General features: G+C 45.1%; 7 non-coding genes and 2 pseudogenes across 7 annotated transcripts; 6 read left to right on the top strand and 3 right to left on the bottom strand.

The window, feature by feature from the left end:
* Nucleotides 1–1,240: 1,240 nt before the first annotated feature.
* Nucleotides 1,241–1,322, top strand: trnas-aga (transfer RNA serine (anticodon AGA)). The gene has a single exon. It is a non-coding gene; the product is annotated as a tRNA-Ser (tRNA).
* A 213-nt stretch (nucleotides 1,323–1,535) lies between these two features.
* On the top strand, nucleotides 1,536–1,606 carry trnag-gcc (transfer RNA glycine (anticodon GCC)). Its single transcript has one exon. It is a non-coding gene; the product is annotated as a tRNA-Gly (tRNA).
* Nucleotides 1,607–2,165: 559 nt separating this feature from the next.
* On the top strand, nucleotides 2,166–2,239 carry trnai-aau (transfer RNA isoleucine (anticodon AAU)). Its single transcript has one exon. It is a non-coding gene; the product is annotated as a tRNA-Ile (tRNA).
* Nucleotides 2,240–3,804: 1,565 nt separating this feature from the next.
* On the top strand, nucleotides 3,805–3,875 carry trnag-gcc (transfer RNA glycine (anticodon GCC)). Its single transcript has one exon. It is a non-coding gene; the product is annotated as a tRNA-Gly (tRNA).
* A 5,443-nt stretch (nucleotides 3,876–9,318) lies between these two features.
* On the bottom strand, nucleotides 9,319–9,460 carry LOC138228161 (U4 spliceosomal RNA). Its single transcript, XR_011185247.1, has one exon. It is a non-coding gene; the product is annotated as a U4 spliceosomal RNA (small nuclear RNA).
* A 1,292-nt stretch (nucleotides 9,461–10,752) lies between these two features.
* On the top strand, nucleotides 10,753–10,871 carry LOC138228268 (5S ribosomal RNA). The gene has a single exon (XR_011185354.1). It is a non-coding gene; the product is annotated as a 5S ribosomal RNA (ribosomal RNA).
* Nucleotides 10,872–11,507: 636 nt separating this feature from the next.
* LOC138228150 (U1 spliceosomal RNA) lies at nucleotides 11,508–11,688 on the bottom strand (annotated as a pseudogene).
* A 3,770-nt stretch (nucleotides 11,689–15,458) lies between these two features.
* On the top strand, nucleotides 15,459–15,599 carry LOC138228138 (U1 spliceosomal RNA; annotated as a pseudogene).
* Nucleotides 15,600–16,767: 1,168 nt separating this feature from the next.
* On the bottom strand, nucleotides 16,768–16,840 carry trnar-acg (transfer RNA arginine (anticodon ACG)). Its single transcript has one exon. It is a non-coding gene; the product is annotated as a tRNA-Arg (tRNA).
* Between the last annotated feature and the right edge of the window lie 247 nt (nucleotides 16,841–17,087).

Raw genomic sequence — 17,087 nt, forward strand, 5'->3', positions numbered from 1 at the left:
TAGGTTCCTTTCCGTGGTGAGAGGGGTTGTCATGCAATGCTGCCACATAGTGCCGACAGACAAGAGTGTTGCGGGAGAAGAGAAAAGTGTTTGAAGATTTAAGAGTGTCTTAGGTGGAGCCAAAATCAAGTGTCACAAATACAAGTGGGAGGATTTCCAATGTTTAATATGGTAAAAATAAGCGGAAGTTATCTGCCGGTCCGGCACAGTCTGCCATGCTTTTGTCATATACTGTAAAGTGGTGTCGAACTGGGTGTCGAACTGGAGCCTCACCATTTGCATATGTGAGGCTCCAGTTATACATCGAGTGTCACATTAAATGACAAAAATGAAGAGAGTTAAAGCAGCTGGAGAGGTTTTCTTACAACTTTTGAGCTGACACAGTTTTGGAAAATGTTTCCTTCACGCTGCACTGTACAACATAGGCAGCCAAGAGTCTCCAAAACAAAACAGAATTGACAGATAGGAGAAAATTCCCACTCATCCTGAAGTTCCCAAAATCCAGCACTGAGCGTAAACAAAGTGTCTAAGTAGCGTGGGAATGCTAACCCTAACCCTAGCTGGAGTTTGAGCAATCCAGCACTGAGCGTAAAAAGATGAGTCAAAGTAACGTCTAATCGGATTAGTTTCCTTAGTGCTGGTTCAGAGTCTGTTCAACAGTTTACCTTTCACACATGCGCAAAGAAGAATGTTGGGGGTGCACGCTTCAAGGCGCCTTACAGCTGTAGGGAGTGATTCGAGACGATTCGTGGCGTGTGCTCGTTCCCATATACCGTACGCCCCGGGGTGCAGTGCTAAGATGATGTACAATACCGCTTGGGCACGTAACGGCGTTATACCCAAGGTTTTCGTTTGTTCGTTTTGTTTTGCTCTGCTTTGCTTTGTTTTGCTTTCCATCGCGTTGGTAAGTGCGTAAATAAAAAGGCGATTCCTGCGTCTACCACTAATGTAAGAGCTATTTCAAGTGCGACGTGGTGCGGCTTTTCAAATGCTTGTGGGCATTTCTCTGTTGTTGATTCTTTTTTTGTGTGTAACAAAGTGGCATTTTCATGTCCGGACGGGGAGACTTTATCATTCCGACATGAAGCCACCCTTAAGTCCTCTGAGGCGTGTCTGTCTGCAAGGCTTGTATTTTGGAAATGTTTTTTTGAAACGGAGAACGACTTTGAAATAGGCTTCCGCCGGCGCCTCGCGATCCAGGTAAGATTGTAGCAAGAACGCAGTGGCAGTGGGGCTTGCTGTAGTCGTGGCCGAGTGGTTAAGGCGATGGACTAGAAATCCATTGGGGTCTCCCCGCGCAGGTTCGAATCCTGCCGACTACGTTATCCGCCTCCAGTCGGTGTGTTTCGGCGCAAGCAAAGAAGCGCGCCTCTTTGCTGTTCCTGGTGGTTTTAAAACGCCCAATCGCTTGTACCCGCTGCCTTGGAAATAAGTTCTTCAGCGTCCGCGAATGGCATTTTGCAGCTGGAAGCAGATGTCGACGCGTTTTGCACAGAGCACCAAAAAAGCGTCTTTTTTGAAGACCCAGGCACTGAGCATTGGTGGTTCAGTGGTAGAATTCTCGCCTGCCACGCGGGAGGCTCGGGTTCGATTCCCGGCCAATGCAGTGGCTTTTGCAGCGAGCGGCTCCATCACTTGCATCCCCTTGCAACTCGCAACTCAAAAAACCCACTGAAGCTAAGCAGGTGTGAGCCAGGTCAGTACCCGGATGAGGGTGAGCTACAGGGGAAAACAAAGCTTCCAGCTGGAAGCGGTGTTAATGGTGCCGGCGGTGGGGCGCTCACCCTGAGGTCTGTGCGGGTCCCAATGCCCCAGTATAGTGACGGAGATGCTGTGTTGTAAAAGGGCGCTGTCTTTTGGATGAGATGTAAAACCGAGGTCACAGCGCTCTGTGGTCATTCAAAATGACCACCAAAACCTTTGACAAAAGCTCTTGGTAATTGATGGTCTTCAATAATGCTTCTCCTTTAGGTACATTTTAAATCAGCTGAAAAATGCTGTGAAATGGGGGGGCACTTCAGGCCAGTGTAGGATTTGGGTTACAAGAACCATGAAACTGCACGAGAAAGCCCAAACACTGAATTACACGGCTTTCTATTCAAAGGAGGACAAAAGAAATTCCCTGAGTTCGATTTTTTGCAGCACAGAGAGGAGCACTGTTGTGAGGCCGGTTAGCTCAGTTGGTTCGAGCGTGGTGCTAATAACGCCAAGGTCATGGGTTCGAGCCCCATACTGGCCAGGTCCTTTTCTCCTCTCTTACCAAAGCTGTTAGGTTCCTTTCCGTGGTGAGAGGGGTTGTCATGCAACGCTGCCACATAGTGCCGACAGACAAGAGTGTTGCGGGAGAAGAGAAAAGTGTTTGAAGATTTAAGAGTGTCTTAGGTGGAGCCAAAATCAAGTGTCACAAATACAAGTGGGAGGATTTCCAATGTTTAATATGGTAAAAATAAGCGGAAGTTATCTGCCGGTCCGGCACAGTCTGCCATGCTTTTGTCATATACTGTAAAGTGGTGTCGAACTGGGTGTCGAACTGGAGCCTCACCATTTGCATATGTGAGGCTCCAGTTATACATCGAGTGTCACATTAAATGACAAAAATGAAGAGAGTTAAAGCAGCTGGAGAGGTTTTCTTACAACTTTTGAGCTGACACAGTTTTGGAAAATGTTTCCTTCACGCTGCACTGTACAACATAGGCAGCCAAGAGTCTCCAAAACAAAACAGAATTGACAGATAGGAGAAAATTCCCACTCATCCTGAAGTTCCCAAAATCCAGCACTGAGCGTAAACAAAGTGTCTAAGTAGCGTGGGAATGCTAACCCTAACCCTAGCTGGAGTTTGAGCAATCCAGCACTGAGCGTAAAAAGATGAGTCAAAGTAACGTCTAATCGGATTAGTTTCCTTAGAGCTGGTTCAGAGTCTGTTCAACAGTTTACCTTTCACACATGCGCAAAGAAGAATGTTGGGGGTGCACGCTTCAAGGCGCCTTACAGCTGTAGGGAGTGATTCGAGACGATTCGTGGCGTGTGCTCGTTCCCATATACCGTACGCCCCGGGGTGCAGTGCTAGGATGATGTACAATACCGCTTGGGCACGTAACGGCGTTATACCCAAGGTTTTCGTTTGTTCGTTTTGTTTTGCTCTGCTTTGCTTTGTTTTGCTTTCCATCGCGTTGGTAAGAGCGTAAATAAAAAGGCGATTCCTGCGTCTACCACTAATGTAAGAGCTATTTCAAGTGCGACGTGGTGCGGCTTTTCAAATGCTTGTGGGCATTTCTCTGTTGTTGATTCTTTTTTTGTGTGTAACAAAGTGGCATTTTCATGTCCGGACGGGGAGACTTTATCATTCCGACATGAAGCCACCCTTAAGTCCTCTGAGGCGTGTCTGTCTGCAAGGCTTGTATTTTGGAAATGTTTTTTTGAAACGGAGAACGACTTTGAAATAGGCTTCCGCCGGCGCCTCGCGATCCAGGTAAGATTGTAGCAAGAACGCAGCGGCAGTGGGGCTTGCTGTAGTCGTGGCTGAGTGGTTAAGGCAATGGACTAGAAATCCATTGGGGTTTCCCCGCACAGGTTCCAATCCTGCCGACTACGTTGTCCGCTTTCAGTTGGTGTGTTTCGGCACAAGCAAAGAAGCGCGCCTCTTTGCTGTTCCTGGTGGTTTTAAAACGCCCAATCGCTTGTACCCGCTGCCTTAGAAATAAGTTCTTCAGCGTCCGCAAATGGCATTTTGCAGCTGGAAGCAGATGTCGACGCGTTTTGCACAGAGCACCAAAAAAGCATCTTTTTTGAAGGCCCAGGCACTGAGCATTGGTGGTTCAGTGGTAGAATTCTCGCCTGCCACGCGGGAGGCTCGGGTTCGATTCCCGGCCAATGCAGTGGCTTTTGCAGCGAGCGGCTCCATCACTTGCATCCCCTTGCAACTCGCAACTGAAAACCCACTGAAGCTAAGCAGGTGTGAGCCAGGTCAGTACCTGGATGAGGATGAGCTACAGGGAAAAACAAAGCTTCCAGCTGGAAGCGGTGTTAATGGTGCCGGCGGGGGGGCGCTCACCCTGAGGTCTGTGCGGGTCCCAATGCCCCAGTATAGTGACGGAGATGCTGTGTTGTAAAAGGGCGCTGTCTTTTGGATGAGATGTAAAACCGAGGTCACAGCGCTCTGTGGTCATTCAAAATGACCACCAAAACCTTTGACAAAAGCTCTTGGTAATTGATGGTCTTCAATAATGCTTCTCCTTTAGGTACATTTTAAATCAGCTGAAAAATGCTGTGAAATGGGGGGGCACTTCAGGCCAGTGTAGGATTTGGGTTACAAGAACCATGAAACTGCACGAGAAAGCCCGTACACTGATTACACGGCTTTCTATTCAAAGGAGGACAAAAGAAATTCCCTGAGTTTGATTTTTTGCAGCACAGAGAGGAGCACTGTCGTGAGGCTGGTTAGCTCAGTTGGTTAGAGCGTGGTGCTAATAACGCCAAGGTCGCGGGTTTGAGCCCTGTACGGGCCAGGTCTAGATCCAGGTCCCTGTTTGTGAAACAGGCAAATGACTGTCTCAGGGGCCCATTCCTCATTCTCAAGACACATGTATGCAGTATGTACACCGTGCATTGAGCAATAGGGACTGAATACACCACAGGTAAGGTTAGAAGTCATTCTGAGGTGCCACATGTGAGGGATACAGCTAGGCATCCGAAATGTAGGGTTTGAGACCCTTCAGGAGTACTGCATCCTTTGAGACAGACCCGTGCATGTTAAACAAATGATCATTTCTTTCGGCATTAGGGACTAAATATACTAAACATATGATGCTAAAATGTTATTTTCACATATATTAATGTAATAAATGATTGCTTATGCTTTAGAAACAAATCTAATTAAAATAAAAGCTTAAGTTTTGTATTTATCTTGTACCATAGAACATGATTTTCTTTGTATTTCAAGCCCACAAAGTGTCCAAATGACGCACTACATGATATAAGGAAGATTATCACATGCATATCGGTATTATCTTTCTTATGAAAATGCATTCCTTTCATTACCTTTTACTTTTTAAAATGAACTCAAATTGAGTATAATGTAATAATTTAAGTAGAATAGATTCTAATAATATAATGATCCAGTGTTTTGCACTACTTCACTGCTTCACTGCTCTATGCCATCTGGAAATAAATCCTCAGACTGCTTACTGCCCTGGGCATGTACCAATAAATTAAAGGAGCACATCTGTTTATCACTGCGTTGAAGCAGGAGACACACAGTCTCTGCAAACACATCCTAGATACAGTGTTCCAGCACCTTTGACCTCATCCAGAACATATCATTTCTTGAAAGGGATTGCTGTCCGAATGCACATCTGAATCCCAAACAGAATCTCTAGTAAAATACGATCATTTGTGAAACAGGCAAATGACTGTCTCAGGGGCCCATTCCTCATTGTCAGACACAGGTATGGAATGCTTTCACCGTGCATTGAGCAATAGGGATTAAAAACACCGCAGGTAAGGTTAGATGTCATGTTCTATGCTCATTTCTTTCAGCATTAGGGACTAAATATACTAAACGTATGATGCTAAAATGTTATTTTTACATATATTAATGTAATAAATGATTGCTTATGCTTTATAAACAAATCTAATTAAAATAAAAGCTTAAGTTTTGTATTTATCTTGTACCATAGAACATGATTTGCTTTGTATTTCAAGCCCACAAAGTGTCCAAATGTTCTATGATCATTTCTTTCAGCATTAGGGACTAAATATACCAAACGTATGATGCTAAAATCCTGAAAAAAGGATGTGCTCCATCTCGTCAGTAGATTGGATTCCAAAACTGATTTGGGTCAATATACATTACCTTTGAAATTAAAGTACAGTCTACTGTAGGGAACCATCAACTTAGAAAGCATTGGCCTTCCCTGGGGGTCAGGTAGGTGCAAAAGATAAACCTTTATCCTATCTTTATCTTAAGATAAGTGGCCAAGCAGTATTTTTCCAAGTTTCACCAAGCACATCATGTTGCCATAGTAGACAAAGTTCTATAAAATGTTAAATAACTTTTAAAAAAAGTATCTTGGTCTTACAGTACTGTACAAGGTGAATTAAACTGTCCCTGGTAAGAAAAAGTAATTAGAAGCATCTCAGAAACTTTATCTCTAGAAACATTAGCTGTTTTATATCATGTAATTTAGTGTGATGTTGTCAGAATTCAAGGACATTATCACACACAGAAATTGGTTCAGTTAAATCTAAAAAACACAGCTAAACATGGGTTTAAATGTAACAGAAGTCTTACCTCTTGTCAAAAGATTTAATTCAAGAAGCGATGTAATAAATGATTGCTTATGCTTTATAAAGAAATCTAATTAAAATAAAAGCTTAAGTTTTGTATTTATCTTGTACCATAGAACATGATTTTCTTTGTATTTGAAGCCCACAAAGTGTCCAAATGATGCACTACATGATATAAGGAAGATTATCACATGCATATCGGTATTATCTTTCTTATGAAAATGCATTCCTTTCATTACCTTTTACTTTTTAAAATGAACTCAAATTGTGTATAATGTAATAATTTAAGTAGAATAGATTCAGGTAGGAAATATAGAGTCATGATGTTTATGGCTGACATCATTTCACATGGGTGAATTTTAAGCTAAGAAATAAAAACATTTACAATGAAGATACCATTGCTTAATTTTAAATGCCTTTAAAAAATAAATACCTCCTGAGAATAATTTGCCACTCCCAGATCCTTGGTAAGGTACTGTTTGAATCCAATCAGGAGAGGAGCATCCAGGGAGTGCTTTCTATAGAGTCCAGCTTGGGCCACTCTCTTCCGGCCTGCTGATACTTTTTAACTACTCAGGGCCTGTAAGGATATAAAACACCGGTTTAAACATTTTATACCTATAAGACAAATTAGAATTTTAGTAAAAAATAGATACATCTGAAAAATAAAAAGTCTTACTGCTGATAGAGTTCTTCAGAGCTCACATCTTCCCCTTCCTTATCCGCTTCTGTTTCAGTTTCTAGAGCAGCCTCTGGCATCTCTTCCTCCTGGACTGCGGCCTCTTGCTCAGGGCCGCTGGAATGCAGGTAGATTCTTTTCAACATGCTTTTACATAATATGTTGTAACAATGATTTCAAAAAGAAACTACAGAAGCCTTACAGATTAAAAATATCTCACCTTGCCAATGTGTCTTCAGGCTTCCCATGTACAAAAAGGCCCAAGGACTCTAGCAGTCTTACAACCACTATCCTGTTTGCCTCACCAGACACGATCTCTATTCTGTGGTAATCCACGATGACCCCGTTCTTCAGGTGATTCATCATGTCCTCCCTCGCCTGTTGAGAGGCCATCCTGATGTTTTCTGCCGTGGCGTGCTTCATACACACCCTCTTCAAGTGAGCAGGAAGCTGATCAAGAGTATTCAGGCACATCTTGCACACCAGGGGAATCCTCGCGGGTTTCCTTTGAAAATAAATAATACCATCTGTGTATAGAAACAAGCTAAGACTGATTTCTTAAATTATCCTTAATTTTCTCTCTCATAGTTTGAGCATAATGATTTTATTGCATTTATATAAGAATTGCTCATTGCTCCTAAATAAATAATGGTTTCATAAAAAAGTGAACACTTGGTCTCAGTCACAGACTTTCCAATAGAAGCCATTGTGGAGTTCAGCAACTGCAGGTCCTAGAAGTGGGGAAGGAATTTTAAAAGAGAAATTGAATTACAATACAGAAGGAATGGCTGAGGGATCACTGAAATATATATATACAAATTCCAAAGACTGAGTCCATATAGAAACAACTACCTTTCATTTTCAGTATAAGAAAAAAAAAACATTATCTTCCAAAGCATCATAAAATTGTCCCTTCTTCCAGACTCTACTTCTCTCTTGTAGTAGTATAGCAGACCTTTCCAGGTGAGCAGATCACAGAGTCCGAAATGAGCTTCCTCCATCAAGCAAAGTACCTGAACATGACTCTGTCTTCATAAAAGTGCCCCTGTAATAAAGAAATTAAATCCGAAATCAAGAGGGCAGTTGCCTACTGAAATACAAGAAGTCATCAATTTTAACCTAGCAACACATTAAAGGCTGCATCTATACAAGTACGATTCTAGAAATGCTCACCAGATTACGTTTTAAGAAGGAACTGCGCCTCAGGTTCCGCCGAGATCTTAACTCGGATGGCAGGATTCAGAGTCCGGAGTGCGGACTGATGGCGCACGGAGGGTCCATATACTGTGGATCCCTCAGTGATCTTCCGCGTATTCAAACCGTTAGCGTGTGACTCCCCTGTCCCCGTGACCTCTTTGCTCTGCTCTCTCCTCTGTGCAGCTGAGCCCGACTCACGGTAAAATGGAAAAAAATATGCCCTCGACGTGAGATTTATTCTGGAGCGAGCCAGTGTTGCGCATAGCTGCCTTCAAAGCAGTTAACCCAGGTTCAATTCCCGGCCAACGCAGTTGCGAATGTTTTCAAATGCTGTCATGAGCCTTAGATTGTGACTAGCAAAGCGAAGCCTTTTGAAAGAGCTAAAGCACTGCAAAACGGAATTGAAGGAGAATCTTACAGGGGATTCTGAGCAGTGTCTGCATACATGCAGTCAGATAAAGGTGCTGAAAGCTTGAGCTACTCTCAATGTCATGCTGCCCTTCCCCGGAGTAAATCTGTTACATTGAAAGAATGCTTCTGGCAGGTTCAAAAAGGGACCCTTGTTAATTGGAGAAATCAATGATTTCGAATGAATTCTGTATGCGTTAAAAGACAGCTATACACAGAAAACATGCAGGACACTGCTCATGATGTTTCCCGAGCCGAAACACAGTGCGTTTTTCCAAGCCATTTGACAAAGCCCACCCACTGAAAACTGCAGCAGATCGTGTAAAGACGTTCAACTTTGTAACTACTGCACGCACAGGAAGCAGAATAAATTCCTCTTTTCAAACTGTCAAAGGTTTGCTTTGCGAACGCTGCAAGACATCGCACAATCTCTTTTGAATGGGGACAAACGATTTCTTATGGGGCGCAGTAAGTACAGACGTTTAAAATGCTCCACTCATGCCGACGATGCAGCATGAAGAAGCGCAACCTAACGTTTGACAGACAAAAGCCAGACGCCGCTACGAGCAATATGAAATCATACTGACAGCACACGGCGTTTCGCGCTGACTCAAAAGTAATCTCGACAGACGCTGTTCTCTGCATAAAGCTGAAAGAGCTAAAGAGCGTTTCTGTTGACACGTAACAAGCTCGTTTCTTTCTACCATGATATCACCGTGACCAAATCTGTCTTTAAACACCTTGCTCAGTCTCTGACGAGACTGTCAAAAATTGCTTTCGCCGATTGTATTGCAAACCGGCGGAAGCGGGGTATTGGGAAAAGTTTTCAACTAGCAATAATCGCGCCTCGGCTAAACCTCACAGGCTACGATACTGCCACTGCGCAAAGCTGACGGTTGCCAGGCAACCGCGGGGATCCTATGGAAATCGTTATCGATCGTCTCATGGCATGTCGTTGCTATAACGCTTCATATTTGTCGTCTTCTTCTTCTTCTAGCTTGAGGTTTTGAAGAATTTCATGACAGACAAGGGCTCCGTTGGGAACAAAGGGCGTTGTGAGAAAACCGTTGCTTATTTTCAGCAGCAGAAATACAACCCTTTAAATACAAGATGACAGAACAATGACGAAGGGCATGCCGGGAGGAACTCATGCACTACAGAGGAAAGGGGGCGGGCACGTACAGTTCACATTCAAGCCACAAGAACTCTTCTCGGATGTTGCACAAACAAATCCTAACGTCCTGAAAGCATTGCAGCATGTTTGTGTCCCACTTCCCGTGGCTGCGGGACGACTGACACGAACGGACAAACACAATCTGTGGCGTTTAGCGTGACATAGTCTTGCAGGCATCGTGCTGTCTCACTGCAATATTATACCGCTGGAGGAAACAGTCCATCTGGCCATGAAACTCATTTGAACGTCTAGCTACAACAACTAACAATATCATGATTTATTCAGGATGTGTGGAATCAGCACGTCCCGGAGACAGCTTCCGAAATCGTGAGCATTCTCTGGTGGTAGGGGCGTTCAAGATGGCGCTCAGGTGGGAGGTAAAGTTTAGTGGTTGGGGAGTTTTTTTGAGTTTTTCATGACCTGAATGTTAATTTTTGCTTTTTTTGACTACAGAAAAATAAGGACTTAACACTAGTTGTTTAAACTTCAGTTATAATTGAAAGAAAAAAAAACGATTTTTTTTTAGGTTTAAAAAGTCCGATATGAGTAACACTGGGAAAAGAAAAGAGAGTGCTGGGTCTTCGAAGGAGAACTCTAAGATACCTCAATCGTATATGTATAGCACTACAAAAAAATCGATGGCAACTAAAGGGAAAAGTGAAGCAGCTGCAGGGGCAGCAAGAGGGCGGAGGCGCCGTGCGCCCGGCCGACGTGTTGGACCGGTGCGCTTTACGTGCTGAAATAAACACGCGACAGCCCCGAAATGTTTCCAGAGTGCTGTGCACTGAAGACTTGCCTGGTGCTCCTCCGTGCAGATTGTTTGTCCTCCTCCAGTGCAGGACGAGCCAACACAAGGGAGCGCATTCGCCAACATCCAGGCACGCAATGCGATTTGGAAAGCAGCTCCTTTCCAAAGAGTTGCACACGAACGATCCTTCAGTCCCGCTCGGGGGGCACGGAACCCCCGCCACACACAGCTTCAAGTAGCGAGTCAGGCGCCAGGGGTTTCGCTTACGGCCACACCACCCTGAACATGCCCGATCTCGTCTGATCTCGGAAGCTAAGCAGCGTCGGGCCTGGTTAGTACTTGGATGGGAGACTGCCTGGGAATACCAGGTGCTGTAAGCTTTTGCTCTCCCGGCCAGCAGGGGTCGCCGTTGGTGCCGTAGGCTTTGGGAGGAAAACCTGCAGGATGGAAAGGTGATCTATAGCCTCATCTCTAGAGATGTTTTGTTGCTGTGGCATGTGTGTGACCCATATTCAAAAAAAAAAACCCGTCTGTAAAACGAATATCGAAGCTGCCTCTAAATCTGCAAATGAAGATGAGTCGATAAACCACTCGTTTTTCGTATAACTAGACATATATTCATTTGTTACCAATTTCATTCATTGAGCATGGATACAATAGAGGTACAGCCATTCACTGTTTGACATGTCTGCACTGGTACAGAACCCAGCAATCAGAAAACGGGTGAAACTGTCTTTAGACTCAGCATACAGTACCGAGGCCCCCCATGACCAAATAAAGGCTAACCTCGATAATCAGCCTAAAGAACGCAGACTACAGCAAAACGACTGACTTTGAAAAGGGAATGAACGTCCGGAAGGAGTAGTGGAACTAGCTTGAGATGCTTCTCCGGACCCCTAACTAAAAGCCAGCGAGAACCAGCAGCGGCGTCCACTCCTGTCGAACCGGGATCCTTCCGCAGCCACGCAGCTCGTGGTGTCCTAACCCTCCCGTATCTGATTTTGGACCAAGCACATCAGGGGAGAGCGCGAACCCAGTCCCCCACTACCAGAAATTATGCAGTCGAGATTCCCACATTTGGGGAATTCACAGGGGTCAGCACAGCCGGAGTGCAAAAATGACTCTGTTTTCTCCCCGAGCGAGGAGGAAGGAGAGCATGGCGATGGGGACAGCTGGAACCCCTCCACCCCTCCCTCTACCCCCTTCCTTGAAATGGACTCCGTGAACGCTTTTACTGCTGCCACCCTGATGAAGGCTCATTCAGAGGATGGCTGGCAGGAAATTGGTAAGAAGAAAAAGAAAAAGAAGAAGGTAACAGGTGAGACCGAAGAGAAATGTGTTTTGTAAAGACTGGTTCCACTTTCTTATGTAATATGGCTCTAAACATAATTTCTCTTAACACCAGAGGTATCAATGACAGAGTGAAATGCCAGTCTGTCTTTGATTACCTCCAGCAGAGAGAGGGAGATGTGTTGATGTTGCAGGAGTGTGCTTTAGCCTATCAAGAGAGGTATAAAAGCTTTGAAGATAGGTGGGATAAAGGGCCTTCTGTTTGGTCAGGGGACAATAACAACAGAGCCTCTGGCGTGGCCATTCTTTTCAAAGGATGGGCTTTCAAATTGAAAAGTATTCAGAGGGTCATAGATGGCAGGTTGCTGTGTGTGGATGTGGAATGGGGGACCGTTAACCTGCGGCTAATCAATGTGTATTGTCCTACTGATGTGGGAGGAAGGGTGGAGCTACTCAAGGCACTCTCTCCCCTATTGTTAAGTAGCACAGACGTGATAGTGGGAGGGGATTTTAATTGTATCTTAGAGCACACAGACAGGCAGTCTAGCTCTCCGATAAAATTGGATTCCAGCTCACTGGCCCTGCAAAACTTAGTTCAAGACTTTAAACTCTCAGACACATATAGATGTATATATCCCACAACAGCAGGATATACATGGTCAGGGAGGAATAGCAGCTCCAGAATTGACTATTGCTTTGTCTCAGAGAGAGTGAAAGTTGTTGGGGTCACTCTTCAGCCTGTCTTCTTCTCAGATCATCAGGCTTTAGGGTGTAGAGTGGAACTCCAGGGCGGGACTGTCTTTGGCCCAGGCCTCTGGAAACTCAACACAAAGCTGCTAGAGAACGAGGGGGTTGTATCCCGCTACAAGGAGAAACTATCACAGTGGCTGTCCTTGCAGTGTCTGTACGGGTCAGTAGGAGAGTGGTGGGAGGAGGTGAAGGTGTGGACAAAGGCCTTTTTCATGGCTGAGGGAAGGAAGGCTGCTGCCAGACGGAGAGGAGTGCTAGCCAGGAAACAGAGGCAGCTGCAGCGTCTCTACACGATGCTGCACAGTGGCTTCGATGTGCTCGAGGATATCACCCTTTTAAAAAGGACATCCGGAGCATAGCCGAAGAAAGTAGTCGAGGAGTGCTGTTAAGAAGCAGAGTGCAGTTCTTGGAAGAAAATGAGAAGTGTACTCGCTTCTTTTTCAGGAAAGTGGTAGGCTCCAAGTCTGTCATGGAAAGTGTAGTTGATGAGGAGGGACGAGAGAGAACAGAGCCGAGTGCTATCCTCTCCTGCACCGAGGCCTTCTACTCAAGACTGTACAGCTCTACAGAGGTAAAGGATGAAGAAATTCATTTTTTTACCTCAAAGCTAGAAAACGTTTTGAGTGAAGAAGATAGGGAAGTACTTGAGAGGGATTTGACAGTAGAAGAGCTGAGACAGGCTATGGAGAGCTTACAGAAGGGGAAAACTCCGGGTGCTGACGGGCTCCCTAAAGAATTTTATTGCACCTTTTGGGATCTGCTTCAGGATCCGCTACTGCTCCTATTCGAGGAAAGCTATAAGACAGAATTGCTGCCTGACTCCTTAAGAGAAGGCACTATCTCTCTCTTGTTTAAGAAAGGAGCAAAGAATGACATAAAGAACTGGAGACCCCTCAGCCTCTTAGGCGTGGACACTAAGATCCTGCGCCTACAAAATGTAGTGGCCTCACTGGTAGGGAAAGAACAGACTTGTGGGATAGCAGGACGCCTGATGAGCGACAACCTGGCCTTGTTGAGGGATGTTTGTCTGTACTCAGAGGATCGCTCCCTCCCTCTGTGCATTTTAGGTGTAGACCTAGAAAAGGCCTTTGACCGCCTAAACCGGCAGTACTTAACATCGGTACTTGAGCACATGAATTTTGGCCCCATCATGAGAAAGTGGATTAACCTGCTGTACACAGGTAGCAACAGCAGAGTAATGGTTAATGGCAATAGATCACGCCCCTTTGAAGTCTGTTCAGAGGTGAGGCAGGCCTGCCCATTATCCCCCTTGTTATTCGTTTTGGCTATGGAGCCCTTAGCCTGTGCCTTGCGCCAGGATCAGGCCATTAATCGGATACCAGTGCCTGGAAGTGGGGGAGGAGAGGTAAAGACATCTCTATACATGGATGACGTCACCCTGCTCCTCTCTGACAATGCCTCAATTAGCAGAGCTCTGCAGTGCTGTGATCGTTTCTCTTTGGCTTCATCCGCAAAAATTAACAAATCTAAGAGTGAGATTTTTTATCAGAACTGGAGGGAGCCAAAAGAAGGACATGATCTCAGGCTGCAAGAGAAGAGAATTAAGGTCCTGGGGGTGTATTTTGGAGAAGAGATGGGAACAGTAAATTGGCAGAACAAATTGCCAATCTTAAACAAAAAACTGATGCAATGGAAGGACCGAGACCTCACCATGACAGGGAAGGTGCTGGTCATCAAAGCCGAGCTCTTGCCTGTCTTGAATTTTCTGGCTTCTACCTTCCCAATCCCACACCGTGTTGCAGCGGTGCTGAGGAGATTGATGTTTCAATTTCTATGGGGTGGGAAGCAGGAAAGACTCAGAAGGGAAATAATGTACAGGCCGCTACCCTCAGGGGGGAAGTCTGTCCCAGATATTGCTACGAAGCTGCTGTGCATTTTCCTGGCCTCTGTGCTGAGAGGCTTTGCAACAGCACCTGCAGCGCGTACCTGGACTTATTTTTCCAGGCTCTGGGTAGGTAGGGAGGAGTTCAGAGTGTGGGGTGTCAGACCCAAGCTGGACGTCCCACTCTCTGACACATGCCCTGCAATTTATGGGACAGTTAAAAGTTTTCTAAGATCTCACCCAATTGGCCATATTCCCCTCCGAGATGTCAGCGTCCAAAAACTGGAAGATTTCGTTGCACCCCAGAACAATAGGCAGACCCCTGTGGGCATTTTAACATCAGCCCAAACAAGGAAGGTGTGGAGACACACATCCTCTAAATTTCTGTGCAACATTAACAGAGATTTAGCCTGGAGTGTCTTCCACCAGTGCTTACCGGTACGAACTTTCTTGTACCGTAGGGGCCTCACCCCCAGCCCTCGCTGCGTTAGGGTGGGCTGCGGCGAGGAGGAGACTGTGACCCATCTCCTGTGGTCCTGTTTTTTTGCTAAGGCCTTCTGGGCACAGTTTGAAGATTGGTTGCAGGCTCTCTTGCCCCAATTTACCCTGACCGCTGCTTTCGTCATATACGGCATCTCTCCTGTCAAACTTCCTCCCGACGTGTTTGACAGGATCTGGGCCGTGGTGAACAGTGGGAAAGACGCCCTGTGGAGAGTGAGGAACATGGGGCTGTTCAAAGGCATCGAGGTCCCAGTCAAGGCAGCAGGTAGCCTGGCCCTGTTCATCACCCGAGAGAACTATTACCTCAGAGATCTGTGGAGAGAAGGGAGGGAGGAAGCAGAAAATCTGTGGGAAATAGAGAGCATAGGTCAATATCTCAAGAAACTGTGAAAAACATTATCATGTTTAAGTAAAGAATGTGATTTGCACCAGAAAAAAAGAAAATTGTTGCTATGTAACTGTTACCGTGTCAAAATGTAATGAGATGTGATCATATATACTGTTTTAAGTATGTATATTAATGTAAAGCTTTCTGATTTGTGATGTCCTGTATTTTTTTGTGAAAAGAAAATAAAGTTCTTAAAAATCAAAATCGAATCGGTTCACCCAGGGCGAGGCTCGGCCGTTGCACTCCGGCTGTGCTGACCCCTGCGAATTCCCCAAATGTGGGAATCTCGACTGCATAATTTCTGGTAGTGGGGGACTGCGTTCGTGCTCTCCCCTGATGTGCATGGTCCAAAATCAGATACGGGAGGGTTAGGACACCACGAACTGCGTGGCTGCGGAAGGATCCCGGTTCGAAAGGAGTCGACGCCGCTGCTGGTTCTCGGTGGCTTTTAGTTAGGGGTCCGGAGAAGCATCTCAAGCTAGTTCCACTACTCCTTCCGGACGTTCATTCCCTTTTCAAAGTCAGTCGTTTTGCTGTAGTCTGCGTTCTTTAGGCTGATTATCGAGGTTAGCCTTTATTTGGTCATGGGTGGCCTCGGTACTGTATGCTGAGTCTAAAGACAGTTTCACCCCTTTTTTTAATTGCTAGGTTCTGTAGGTTCTGTACCAGACATGTCAAACAGTGAATTGCTGTACCTCTATTGTACCCGTGCTCAATGAATGAAATCAGTAACAAATGAATATATGTCTAGTTATACGAAAAACAAGTGGTATATCGACTCATCTTCATTTGCAGATTTAGAGGCAGCTTCGATATTTTTTTTTTAATATGGGTCACACACATGCCACAGCAACAAAACATCTCTAGAGATGAGGCTATAGATCACCTTTCCATCCTGCAGGTTTTCCTCCCAAAGCCTACGGCACCAACGTATGCTATTGCAGACACCAACGTTGCCTAGATAGAAAACCGAAATAGCCGTGGGTTTGCTTGCTGGTCTGAAGGATCTCTCTTCGAATCTCTATCATTTGTCAATGGAAGTAAAAGGCACTGCAATCTCATACATTCAGAATCAAACCCGCAGCTGTTGTTCGACTTTATTTCTTGACTAATTACATCTGAGTGTCGCATGAGCAGTTACATAAACTTGTCTGGTATATTTGAACACAAATGCCGTTCTTCAATTAAAACTAACAGTACATTGTCAGGGACATTCAGTTCTATACAAACAAGAGACAGACAAGAGAATATTTCTACCGTTCATGTGGACTACGTGTTGACTTACTGATCGGAATAATTGAAAAGTTCAGGCTCATAGCCGATGCAGTGCGTGCTAATTAGAACAGCAACGCTGAGCTCTCAGCACCGTACTGAGGCCAGGTGTTTTTCTAAAGCTGTCAGGTGCAGTTCATTTACATGAAGGAAATCTCTTACTGGGTACGATTACAATGCAGTAAGTAGCACAGACTAATTAGGGAGTAGCCCGATGCGTTTAAAAACGACCCGAGCCAGGCAGGAGTCGAACCTGCAATCTCCTGATCCGTAGTCAGACGCGTTATCCATTGCGCCACTGGCCCCGGTGTGACACTGCAGGACTGTAACCCAGTGAGATCAGCACTGCAACTAGTAAAATATTATCCCCGGTCCATTCTTTTCCAAAAGTGAGAAACACCTGTTTTCTACATTTTGTCTGTTTTAAAACCATATCTCTTTAAACCAAACCAAGAGTCTGTCTTTTGCACTGATATTCTGATTCATTTCGATTTCAAAGAAAAAAAAAACATTATCTTCCAAAGCATCATAAAATTGTCCCTTCTTCCAGAC

Source organism: Lepisosteus oculatus, unplaced genomic scaffold (genome assembly GCF_040954835.1).
Source record: "Lepisosteus oculatus isolate fLepOcu1 unplaced genomic scaffold, fLepOcu1.hap2 HAP2_SCAFFOLD_40, whole genome shotgun sequence".
Lineage (NCBI taxonomy): Eukaryota > Metazoa > Chordata > Actinopteri > Semionotiformes > Lepisosteidae > Lepisosteus > Lepisosteus oculatus.